Source organism: Humulus lupulus, chromosome 3, assembly GCF_963169125.1.
Source record: "Humulus lupulus chromosome 3, drHumLupu1.1, whole genome shotgun sequence".
Taxonomy (NCBI): domain Eukaryota; kingdom Viridiplantae; phylum Streptophyta; class Magnoliopsida; order Rosales; family Cannabaceae; genus Humulus; species Humulus lupulus.
This window is the reverse complement of record NC_084795.1, coordinates 189,358,478-189,371,823: the sequence shown is the minus strand read 5'-3', so window position 1 is coordinate 189,371,823 and position 13,346 is coordinate 189,358,478. Positions and strand designations below refer to the sequence as shown.

The 13,346-nt window shown below is 36.3% G+C and overlaps 1 long non-coding RNA gene across 3 annotated transcripts; it reads right to left on the bottom strand.

Annotated features, from left to right (window-relative positions):
* Window positions 1-2,017: 2,017 nt before the first annotated feature.
* LOC133821470 (uncharacterized) lies at window positions 2,018-4,383 on the bottom strand. Of its 3 annotated transcripts, none has more exons than XR_009887602.1 (3): window positions 3,820-4,383; window positions 3,400-3,695; window positions 2,018-2,477 (listed from the first exon to the last, which is right to left on the bottom strand). It is a non-coding gene; the product is annotated as an uncharacterized LOC133821470 (long non-coding RNA). The 3 variants fall into 3 exon arrangements; XR_009887601.1 differs by lacking the exon at window positions 2,018-2,477 and adding an exon at window positions 2,894-3,106; XR_009887600.1 differs by lacking the exon at window positions 2,018-2,477 and having other exon boundaries at window positions 3,321-3,695.
* Window positions 4,384-13,346: the final 8,963 nt, after the last annotated feature.

Genomic DNA, 13,346 nt, shown 5'->3' with positions numbered 1-13,346 from the left:
ATAATGGTAAATTAATGTTTTGAAATGCACATATGATTTCTCAAAATGGTATCTGATTTTATGTAAATAAAAGGGTATATTATTTCATATGTTAATGGTGTTTTTATCAAATTATTACATGCATAATTTTTGTATATTTTATGAAAGAAAATATATTTTTAATCCAAATTTGTGATTTTAATTGAATACTATAGTTGCTGGAATTTTTGGTTAATAGTAAGAAAAGTCTTTTAAATGAGATAAGTATATGATGAATGTGGTATTCTCAAAATGTAAATATGTATTTTTTATACTATTATTTATGTGCAGTTTTCTTTATTTAAAATGTGAAAAAGATTATGGTTTAAATTTATTTGTGATTTTTAAACAAATTATGAGTTGTTGAAACTTTGGATTATTAAGAAAAATGATTATTTTATCTAAGATGAATAAGTTCTATACCCCAATAATTTACGTCTTAAATGATATATATGAAAATGTAATTTTTTTCCACACGTTATTTATAAATTTTCACATTTAAAAACATGCTATGTTTTTAAGAGATTAGTGAAATTATTTAATAAAGTAAACAATAAACTTATTTAGTTATTCTAAATAGCTACAAATTTTGTGACAATTTTTTTATGCTATTTAAATAATAAATAGAATTATTATATTATGAGAAATAAGAAAAGGCTAAATGAGTTATTTTATAAAGTAAATATGTTGTATTAAAATTTGTATAACAAATTTTGGAATTTAGAGAAATAATTAATGGTAAATAAATTAGGTTGCTGAATTTTGTTTAGAAAGACAAGAAATAAGTATGTAGGAATTATCGTTTTAGAACGTTAAATTTTAAGAACGCTCTCACGTATGCATGTCGCATGCAAATGCATTTTTACGTTAAAATATATGCCTATTGTTCAAACACATGACTTTTACTTTGTAACCATAAAGGGTTAATATGTAGAATTAACATTATTCTTTTTTTATTTTATGTGGAAATATTGTATGTTTGTTATTATGGTTCAACTTGTGCCACGTGTGCATGCACACGTGGGGTATGTATGTTGAGCATGAGTAGTCTTAAGTGATTCTAAGAGACGAACGTTTGGTTATAATTTTATGCTCGTTGTGCGTATTTTCTTTTTTGTTTTGCTTAGACCTGAAGTAAGGAAGATAGATAGAATTTGCTTTAAAATAGTATGATGTGTATGTTACAAAAAATAATGTGTTATATACATGATGATGTTATGTTTTGATGATAAACCAAGTGATATGGAAAAGTAGAATTCCATCTTGATATGTTATTACAAGTATGATGCAACATGTGTTTTTTTTTTTTTTTTTTGATGTGAATTGGATTACATGTGCTTGTATGATGAATGAAAAGAGAAGGTTGACAGTGTGTTGAACGCAACGCAACAAAGGAGTTACTAAGGATATGATGTAGCTCAAAGGGTAGATGCGCCTAGGTTATTCAAGCATCTGTTTACCTATTTACCTCATGGAGGAGGTTTTACCAGCCCACTTATACTGGTTACCTCAAGATGTGACATGGATAATAGAGATGTCATGATCACAAAAAGTATGCTTATGCGCTACTACAAAAATGAGCTTTCCCGATAGTTTTAACCGTCACTATTGTATTTTCCTATGTCGGCGTAGGAGTAGCTACGTTGATAGTTATTAGGTGTCATTGTTGCTGGCAACGCCGACAGTTATTAGGTGTCGTCGTTGCTGGCATCGCCGACAGTTAATAGTTGTCGTGATTGACTCTCTATGGTAACACTTTCTAACTGTCACAAAGTTTCCACACCAGAGGACAATGCAGATATGATGTGAATGCCCCTGGTTTTAAAATCAACACAGCAATTGCAGTAAAAGAATGCACATCAAAAGTTAAATTAAATAAGCATTGGTACATTAACTTAGTATTTGAGTAATTCTAACACTTTCTAATAAAAGAAATACATAATTCCAAAAAAGTTTGTCATAAAATGAATATCTAGCACAGTTCTAAAAAAATTAGTTTGTCATAAAATGGATATTTAGCAAAGTATCCTCAACAAAAAGCTAAACTAACTCAACCTATAATTTGTTAGATTGATTTTATATTTGATTAGTTCTTAAAATTTCTAATAAAAGAAATACAAAGTTCAAAAAATGACTAAATCCCCTCACATAGGTACTGAACATGCATGCCATCATTTAGTGAGAAACAGTAGAATATATTTTGCCCACTCCTCTTGAATTTCATTAAGTTCAGCATTAGTATACAATAAATCTGAATTGAACTACAAATAATTGAAATTATAAGTTAGATTTCAAATATATGTGTAATTAAAATATAACTTTATGAAAGTTAAAAGGTAAACACATTTAATTATTTCATTATTCGATAGATTTGCTCTGGATTTTTGTTGTGAAATGAGATCCTTAGCATACTTCATGCAATAGAAACCACAATCTGTGGTTATTGGTTGTTGTTAACACTGTTAACATAGGCAAATATAAAAGAATATTACATATAATTGTTAGTATACTTATAATTCAAATCTTATGTTTTATAAAGTTGAATATTAATAACCTTTGGACTATAATACTTTAGGCTTATAGCTTTTTATTCCTTTTTTTTGTGTCTTATAGCATGAAAGCACTACACATAATTGTATCTTATTTAGCAAACAAGTACTATTAAAAAGATAATATACATTAAGAAATGAAACTTATATAAACTTAAAGCCTAACTATATTTTTAATATCAATCAAATCATGCAGAAAATAGTAGGTAGACCAGTTTTAAATCTAAATTTTTGACAATTATAAGCTTGCTAGGTTTGGAATTTGAATATAAATGAGTAGTTGTCGTTAGGGGTTAGAACATAAATATTTAAAGCGAATATTACTATTAACATCATAAATCAATCTTTTATTAAATTCGTTTTTTCAACGATCAAAATACGTATATGTGAAGATAAACACAAAAAATGATTAGAGTGTAGTGTACCTACATTGTAACTCAAATCTAAGCAGATATGCAGCCACTTTTGTTAATTGTTGACATCGTATAAATTTACAGCAAGACAATAGAGTATGCGAAATGTACTAAGCATAGAGGTCCCTGCAACAAATTTATCAAAAGAAAGTTTTCAAGTAAAATGGCTAGTACCACATTAACATGGTAGATGCTTATATCATTTTTTGGACATTAAAATCTGGTTTACAAAGTTTTTACAACTTGATCTAGTTTTGTTTTGGCTTATGATGCATTTACACCAAGTACAGGATGGCTTTGTAATTCTTGCATATAATATAAACATATATAGATTAAATCATCTAACTAATGGTTTTTCAAATTATGAACCAAATAATAGAAAAACCGTGCAATTCATTACAAACTAAAGAAGTTCTTACCAAAAGCTCCATTTTGAACTAATATAAAGCTCAATTCGGAGAAGAACATAGGGTCCTGCTCTATGGATTGTCTTGATGAACCCAACCAAATCATTCCTTTCTTCAAAGTTGCACTACAATGAAACCCGCATAATAGCAAGAAAAATTAGGGATAAAAACTAAAAATAAAAATAAAAAGATTAAGAAAAAGAAAATTACATACATGCCAAGAGAAGGCTTGTGTAGATTCCAAAACACATAGGAGGTATAACATCCAAGCCACCATCTTTAGCTTTCTGTCCAAAAACTCCCCACATCTACATTTAAATTTTTTTTAATATAAATATATATATATATATATATGAAAATTTCAAAGCTAATAACAAAATGGGTAGTGACAAAAATGGTAAAGAATAACGAAAAAAAGATAGAAAAATTTACCTAATGAATACTTCTGGGATAGCATATTGACTCCTTAGCATATTACTAATATTATATACAAGTCTTCCCATCATATAGCTAACATTACTCTGTTTAAACACAAGGCTTAGAAACAAGATTATGGAAAGGAGAAACCCTACAACTAAAATCCATCAATAGAATAGCTCTTCAATAATTTAATAAGATTAAATAACCACTCAAGAGAAAATTCAAAATGAGATTAGAAGAAAAAAAAATTGAATACATGTGATTGAGTGAAGTGGTTATTGAGAGAGAAAGCAAATAGAACGACGAATATGGAAGAGCACAACAGGCGACGAAGATGGCGGAGATGGACAGCGTTGGAGAGGTGTGGGGGTTAGCAGAGAGGAACGACGAAGGGGCAACAAGAAGAAGAAGGAAGCCATTTTTGAGAAAGATGGAAATATTTGAAAGAGATAAGGTTTAAAGGGAAGAGGAGCAAAGTAAGGAATAAGAAAATGTTTCTTTTTTTATTTTGTTTAATTTTTTTTAAAATGTTGTTTAAATTTTTTAATTTATGGTAAAGTATTAGCAGGAAGTTGAGTGCCATAATTTTTTTGCCAAAATCTGTTTCACACATAAGATTAATATTGACACATAAGCACATAAATAATTATTTATTTAAATAAAAATTTATAAAATAAAATAAAAATGGAGGAAAAATGAGAGCCAAATACTAAATGTTTCCATTCAAAATATTTGTAGGTAAAACTCTATCCTTACCAATATTAATGGTAGGAACTTCTATACCAAAAAATATGTGTAGGTAAAAGTGATAGCTACCTACATATAATTACGCGTAAGTAAAAAATGTGTAGGTGAAGACCAGATGTCTTGTAGTGTGTCGGCATTGCCCCAATAAGGATTGTCGGCTTTTCCTTGTAAAAAAATAATATTTAAAATATACATATTAAAAAAATTATAACTAATAAATTTATAGAAATTTTAAAATTATTTTACAATATTTAACCAATCAATAAAACAACTCGTTTATAACTAATAGTAATTTTATAAATATGTTAATTTAACTATATTATTCTTTATATCATAACTAATTTAAATTTTAATATAAAAATTATTATAAATTCAAAAGTTAATAATATGAAAATTTTAAAAACAAAAAAAAATCTAATTTTAAAAGTTTTTAATAAATACATAATTTTTGTAAATATATATTTACATAATTTAGTTTATTTTTAAAATTAAATTATTCATTAATTATATTTTTAGATTTTTTTATTTGAATTTCAGCGAAATTTTATAACTGTCTGTTATCCCCAAAAAATGGAGATCGATGATGTGGCAATAGAGGTAACAAGTGGCAGTACATGGTCCATAAAATACACATTAATAAGTCAATAAATATATTGGCTCCTCAGAGTTGTGATAATTTTTTACTGGCTTGAGAAGTGTCATGACCGACCAGGCATGACCTTGTCCAACCAGTCACGTGTTTGTCTGCCCAGGAGTGACTTGTCTGCCCAGGAATGACTTGTCTGCCCAGTAATGACTTGTCTGCCCAGGAGTGACTTTGCTGCCCAGTAATGACTTTGATGCCCAGGAATGACCTTGTTGCCCAGGAATGAACTTGGTCGATCGGCCATGCACATGTCCGACTAGCCAAGTGCATGTCCTACCAGTCAAGTGCATGTCCTACCAGCTAAGTGCATGACTGCCCAGTAGAGGTATGGCCGACCAAAAGGTGACATTCATCAACCAGATAGAACAGACTACGTCAAGATTCCCAGAAACGGCTTCAACAAGAATCGGTCTTGGCATAAGCGGGAATCTCTCATTCTTCCCACAGATTTGGTGTTTTGTTACATTTTGAATATTTTTGTAATTTAAATGTAATAAATATAATAAAATATCTCGATTCTAGGGGATAGCAGATGTATTATCCTAAGCCTATAAATATATGGCTTATGGGATTAGAAAAGGGTTCTTCTTTTGAGACTTTTTGGGAGAAATTTTGGGTATGAATTTTCTAGAGAGAGAAAGTGCTTGTATCTGAAAGAATTCTTGTATTCTTGTAATCTGTACTGAAGAAACTCAGTTGGCTCAGTTCATCTGATCTTGAGTACAGATCTATAATCACAACTCTAAGTGGATTAGGCTATTACCAACATATTGGGGTTGAACCACTATAAAAATTGCGTTTGTTATTTACTTTCTTTATAAAACCGTCTGTGTCGTTTAATTTCTCTTGAAGGCTTTATCGTTTTTGACGTTCTCACGTCATTGGCCAAAAACACGGTCAACATTTTGGTGCTTTCATTGAGAGCCTGAAGAGAAAGACAGACGGTCCCTGAAATCATATGGCACCTAAGAACACCAATGCAGCCTCCAAGAAGACAAGCTCCTCTAAAGAGTCTGCTAGATCAGAAGGTCCTAGCCCACAAGACCATGAGAATGAGCCTAGAGTCATGCTCGAGGACGTGACTCCAAAAGTTGAAGAGTTCCAGGAGGCCATGGGGGCCTTCCAAGAGGAGATGGCACAACTCCACGCCAGACAGGAGGCATTCGCTGAAGAGATGACCAGGCAGAAAGCCGCGTTAGAGCAGCAAAGGCGCGATATGGACGCTAGGGGTGAGGAGATCTGATGACAACAGGAGGAGGCCAACCGGAGACATCGTGAAGTAGCACTTGCTTTAGAGGCAGCTACCCAGTTGGCCCAAGCCAATGCCCAAGCTGGAGCACGAGGAGCAGCCACTCCAGGAGCAAGGACCACAGAAGCTGGTCGTAAGAACAATGATAGACCAAGGAGGGGTGGTAGTAACCCACCTGGTCGGGAAGAAGATGGGGTCCGATCGGGCACTGCCTCAACCCAAAGGGAGCACTCTAGAACCCCCTCCAAGAGCCGCCGATCAGAAACTTCAAGATCTGGAAGTCACCGATCGGGTAGTAAGAAGACTCCACCTGGGCAGGAGCAAAATAAAGCTCCTCGAGATAAGAGGATTTCACAGTTCAAAGATGGGCATGGTCGTGATGAGGCTGATAGTCATCACACCAACCAGTCAAAGGATAAAGAAGACAACAACCCACAAGGAGGAGAAAACTGCCCAGGGCGCGCCAAGAAGCCTCCACTGCACCCCGAACAGCAGTGTAGCAGGAGAGAGGAAGTCCCGCGTAGTAAGCCCTCTGGGAAATCAAAGAGTACGGTATTCAATCGGGCAGGAGAGCATGCTTCTCAGAAGGATCTAAGGGATGTTATCACCAACAAGAGGAGGACCGTCCCGGTCGAAGGGAAAAATCTGGACTGCCCTACCAGTCAAGTAGAAATACTTGATGATGTCGTGCCAGATGATAATGCCCGACCAGGCGGTCAAAACCTTGGAGCCTCATCAGCTGCACCAGCCATCCAAGCCCAGCTTGACATGCTAGCAGCTGCAATGCAAGGTTTGTCGAAACAACCTTCCGAGATGGATGTGATAGACCACCGGAGTGGCAGCCCATTTTGTGCCCGGATTAGAGCAGCTCAGCCACTGACAAAATATAAAGCACCGGTACTGCCAGTATATACAGAAAAGGGAGACCCGATAAGGCACGTAGGGAAATTTGAAGATCAGATGGAGCTGGTCGGAGTAAGTGACGATTATCAGTGTACAGTTTTCCCGACTACCTTGACGGATACTGCCCAGGAATGGTATTGGATGTTTAAGCCAAACTCCATTACCTCTTGGGAGGCATTCAGGAAGGAGTTTTGTAGACAATTCAGCACTGCCCGGACTCCACCAGTTTATGCCAACCACTTGGCAGACATCAAACAAGGAAAAGATGAGTCTCTAAAGAACTATATACAGAGATTCATGAGAGAAGCCAATAGAGCAACTGCTGTAGGAGACGAGGGGAAGATGGTTGCCATATCCGCTGGAATAACTTATCGGAGTCCTTTGTGGGATAGCATACATAGAAATCCAATTTCAACACTTCAACAATTTCTTGACCGGGCGGACAAATATATGAAATTGGATGATGCAATAGAGAAAGGGGAGAATGGCATAAACAATCCGGGCAGATCAACTGACTCTCCTAGTGATGGTGGAAAGAAACGTGGAAATAATGGGTCTGACCACCATGAGGAAAAGAAAGCAAAGTTGAATTCAAGTGAAAAGCCAACCAAGTATGAGCCTCAATTCACTAACTACACCACTCTCTCGACCAGCCGAGCAGAGATATATCTTGCTAGTCAAGAAGAGGTTCCCTACAAGAAGCCTCCACCCATCAGGAAAGAGATGAGGAAGAGAGATGTGAACAAGTTTTGTCGTTTCCATGGAGACTATGGTCACGACACGAATGAATGCAACCACCTCAAGGACGAGATAGAATTTCTTCTCCGGTCGGGCAAGTTGAGGAAGTACCGGGCAGAGACACCCCAAGGAGAAAGAGGTAGCAGCAACTCTGGTCTTAAGCGACAAAGATCTCCACCCTTGCAGCCCGGACCCGTGGACTTTACCTTAGACACTATATGTGGAGGTCCACACTTGGCTGAGGAGAGCAACGAAGCAAAGGAGAAGTATGCTGAGCAGGAGTGCTAGGATTAGAAACCACTGGAGTGGCGAGCACCGAAGGATATATTATTTCTAAATACCGCTTTCAGAGTGGTAGCTTGATTTCGAGTTGTTAGACTTGTTATTTAAGTTTGGTTTATGAACTGGTTATTTGCTAACCAGTCATTTTATTTTTGAACAATTTTGGTTGTTTAAGACTCGTTATTAGACATGTTTTGTCCTTTTTAATTTATGAGTAATAAAAGAGACTACGCGCAACGTGGTCGATTATTGCTACAAATATACATGTGTGTTAGTTATCCGAGCAGTGTTCAACTGGTCGGTAAAATCGGACAGTGTTCAACTGGTCGATATGTTCAAGCAGTGTTCAACTGCTCGAATATTTTCAATATATTCTATGTGTTGCACGAGCAATTAACTGCTCGAACAGATTCGGTCAAGTAGCAAGTGACTAAGGATCTTTCAACCCTCGATCACCTGGGGGGCACATGGGGTATACTGGTATATAATGTAACACAGGCAATAAGAGCACGAGTTAATATATCTGTTTTTAGGCTGACTTGTAAATTTTCGAAGTCCAAAAAGGCCATTAAGCTAACTTGTTTGACAAAGCTTAAGAAACTTGGAATTTTTAAAATTTCAAGTTAGGAGCAGATATTCATGTGACAATAAGCATGCTCATAAAATTTTAGAGCAATAAGAGTGTGAGAAAGCATACTTAGTATGGACTTATGAAATGTCTAGAATTTCTAAGTTAGAAAACTAAGTAATCATGCGAAAATATAAGGCATACATCAGAGTGACTTTACTATTCACAAAAAACTTAAAACTTTTTAAGTCTTAAAAGACTTAGAATGTTTTAAGTTAGAAAAGAAAAGTAAAGTATAAATGCCAACAGCTCGGTTGTACGAGAAAAATATCAAAGCTGCTAAGCAACAATTGTCTTCACAGCAAAAAAGAGTAAACTACTGGCAAGGTACAAAGTCTAGCTGATCAGGTGCAACGTTTTCCTGGTCGGGAGAGATACAACTTCCCTGGTCAGCTGAGCATGTACCACTGGTCGAGTAGGGAACTCTATTGTTGAGCATGACTAACATCGATAAGTCCCTGGAGTGAATCAAACAAATGCATGCAAAGTAAATACTACATATTGAAAAAATGTCTTTGAGAGGAGAAGTCAAGTTTTCACCAAGATTGATTGAGAGAAATCAATCTCTCAAAATAATTATGGGAGATTCGAGCAAGGTGTTTTGATGGTTTTTGGTAGGGAAAGTTTTAGGCATAGGCTTAAATGGCTATGCCATGTGCCCAAGAAAATGCCTAAGAGTGCCTAAAGGTGCTTAAAGTGGTTAAAAAAGTTGGTGACCGAGTGGCTCATATGGTGTCTGAGCGGACACCTTGAGATGGGCGATCGGGTGCATGTTGGTCCGAGGAGCATCTCGCCTATGTCCAAGGATCTAGGCCCAGAAATTTGGTGCCTAAGGTGCTGCATCCGAGGAGGAGATACACACCTGAGTGGTTTAAGTGAGCGTCCGAGCATCCAAGGCTGCATCCGAGCGGTTGGAAGCTGCATTGTGTCCGATCGGGTAGGACATGGCCGAGCGGATGCCATGTGTGTTCGGGTAGGCCCGCGTGCATCTGAGTGCTGGTGTCCGAGTAGCTAGGCTGCATCCGAGCGGTGTGGGGGGCATTCGTCCAAGCGACTGTGAGATGCGCCTGGTCCGAGGAGCCCATGTGCGTCCGAGCCAAGGAGAGGCAGTGTGGCCCGAGGGTTTCGAATGGCCATGACTGAGCCCATAGCCAAGTCACCAAAATTGTAATCCTAGCGTAACCAAATTGAAGATACTCAACAACCTGTCTCGGATACCATGATAATTTTGCAAAATAGGCAAAAGGAGAATTGAGAGAGAATCAAAAGGGAGGCTATGTTTTCATTATATCAAGAAAATAGAGTTTGAAGAAATCACAAGACAAGTTGAGTCGTGGGGCTTTACGTGAAAGTTATCAACCAGATAGGAGCTTTTGGATGACCTCGAGAACATTTGGTTAGAAGAAAAGTTTATCATACGAAGAAAATCGTATAATAAACTTAGGGGGAAAATGTTATCACCAAAAAATGGAGATTGATGACATGGCAATAGAGGTGACAAGTGGCAGTACATGGTCCGTAAAAGACACATTAATAAGTCAATAAATATATTGGCTCCTCAGAGTTGTGATAATTTTTTACTGGCTTGAGAAGTGTCATGACCGACCAGGCATGACCTTGTCCGACCAGTCACGTGTTTGTCTGCCCAAGAGTGACTTGTCTGCCCACGAATGACTTGTCTGCCCAGGAGTGACTTGTCTGCCCAGGAGTGACTTGTCTGCCCAGTAATGACTTGTCTGCCCAGGAGTGACTTTGCTGCCCAGTAATGACTTTGCTGCCCTGCCCAGTAATGACTTTGCTGCCCAGGAATAACTTTGCTGCCCAGGAATGACCTTGCTGCCCAGGAATTACTTTGCTGCCCAGAAATGACCTTGCTGCCCAGGAATGAACTTGGCCGATCGGCCATGCACATGTCCGACCAGCCAAGTGCATGTCCTACCAGCCAATTGCATGTCCTACCAGTCAAGTGCATGTCCTACCAGCTAAGTGCATGACTGCCCAGTAGAGGTATGGATGACCAGAAGGTGACATTCATCAACCAGATAGAACAGACTACGTCAAGATTCCCAGAAATGGCTTCAACAAGAATCGGTCTTGGCATACGCGGGAATCTCTCATTCTTCCCACAGATTTGGTGTTTTGTTACATTTTGAATATTTTTGTAATTTAAATGTAATAAATATTATAAAATATCCTGATTCTAGGGGATAGCAGATGTATGATCCTAAGCCTATAAATATATGGCTTATGGGATTAGAAAAGGGTTCTTCTTTTAAGACTTTTTGGGAGAAATTTTGGGTATGAATTTTCTAGAGAGAGAAAGTGCTTGTATCTGAAAGAATTCTTGTATTCTTGTAATCTGTACTGAAGAAACTCAGTTGGCTCAGTTCATCTGATCTTGAGTACATATCTATAATCACAACTCTAAGTGGATTAGGCTATTACCAACGTATTGGGGCTGAACCACTATAAAAATTGTGTGTGTTATTTACTTTCTTTATAAAACCGTCTGTGTCGTTTAATTTCTCTTGAAGGCTTTATTGTTTTTGACATTCTCACGTCGTTGGCCAAAAACGCGGTCAACACTGTCGGTATTGGGATTTTATTAACTGTCCGCATAGAGGTCAATAGCGACAATTTATAACTGTCGGCATTGGTCTCGAATTAACTGTCGGCATTGGGGTCAACTACAATAGCTTTTAACTGTAAGCATTGGTCTCGAATCAACTATCGGCGTTGGAATCAATAGCGACAGTCAAAAGTAACAGTGACAGTAATTCACTGTCGGTGTTGGTTTCTATGCCTACAGTTTTTAATTTTTGGCGTAGAGTCGCGTTAAGCAATTACGACAGCTCAATTTTGTAGTAGTGATGTTGAATGAATGTGATGTATGACTATGTTCCATTTATAATTATGAGATGTGAGTATGAAGATATTGCGGATTGTCATGATATATTGTTCTTGTCTTTCTTGTCTTTTCTTTGATTTTGTTGTACTTCCTTACTGGGCTTTCAGCTCACCCCCTTACTTTCCCCTTTTAGGTAAACAATAGGGTTTCTCTTTGGCATGCGCTGTGATGTAGGGAGTTCCGAGGTCTTAGTGTATATGGCGTGGGGGTTTCCTATGAATGAATAAACGATCAATATAAGCGTTGAGATTTAAAGAAACTATGTTATGGACTTTATTTTTAAATATGCCAGTGGAACTTAAACTTTTATTTTCTTTAAACATTGCATATGAATATTATATTTTTATTTTAAACTATTGGGCCGAAACTTGCTGTTTTATCAATGTCCCACTGATTGTATCTTTTAAGTGGTATTTTTCTATTTATCTATGAGCTAAGTGACGTTTCTACAAAGTAATAGAATAGAGTGTTTCACAAATGTAATTCAAAATCATATAAATATAGCCATCAGGAATGAAACATAGTATATTAAACATAAGGAGGTGATCAGCTTGAAGGCCCCATGTTCAGAAGAATAACAATTTCCCATACTAAATGGAAAACTCCATATACTTCCATGATGACTATCTTGTAATATGGACATACCACAGCACGGACACATGGTCACCCATAACTACAAAACCTTAGAATGCATAGAAAAAAATTGCATCAATAGGAAGTCATAAGCGTAATTGCACACATAAGTAGTATTCATAGTGTTGAAAATCATATCATAAACTTATACATATCATGGAAACAAATAAAATCTACATAACCTAAGTTACTTTTGGTATAGAACTTCCTCACCTTGAATCCTTAGCTTGTCTTTTCCTTTTTGTGTGTGGGATCGCCCTAAGGTCCTATAAATCCAAACATAATGCATATCTTAGCTTATAATCGTACTACATCTTATAAGAAATTAATTTAAAGGACAAACTTATCCCAAAATCCTATTCTCGACATTTGGCCCAAACCTGAGCCCTCGGGGTAAAATGACCAAAATTCCCTTCTCAAAAACTGGTAATAAACTTAGAAAAATATTATTCCCAATAATAATTTATTCTTAATCTATGTCTGAAATTTCATGATCAAACTCCAATTATATCTCGTTACACTACAACAAATTCTACTTTCAATGACTCCCAACAATGTCTTACAATATTGGTGTAAGACATTAAAAACTAGGAGGGGTTTTTAATGTCTTATGTTGGGAGATATTGATTTTTTTTAATAATGACTAAAATTGGACGACATTAAAACACTGGGAAGACGTTGAAAAATGGGGGTTTAACATGTGTCCAAGGAGTTCTCCCTAGCTATACCCTTCGACCTCTCTTATTCTCTTCTAGCAGATGCGCGATATATACAGAGGTGATTTGGGTCATTTTTCTAGCGATTT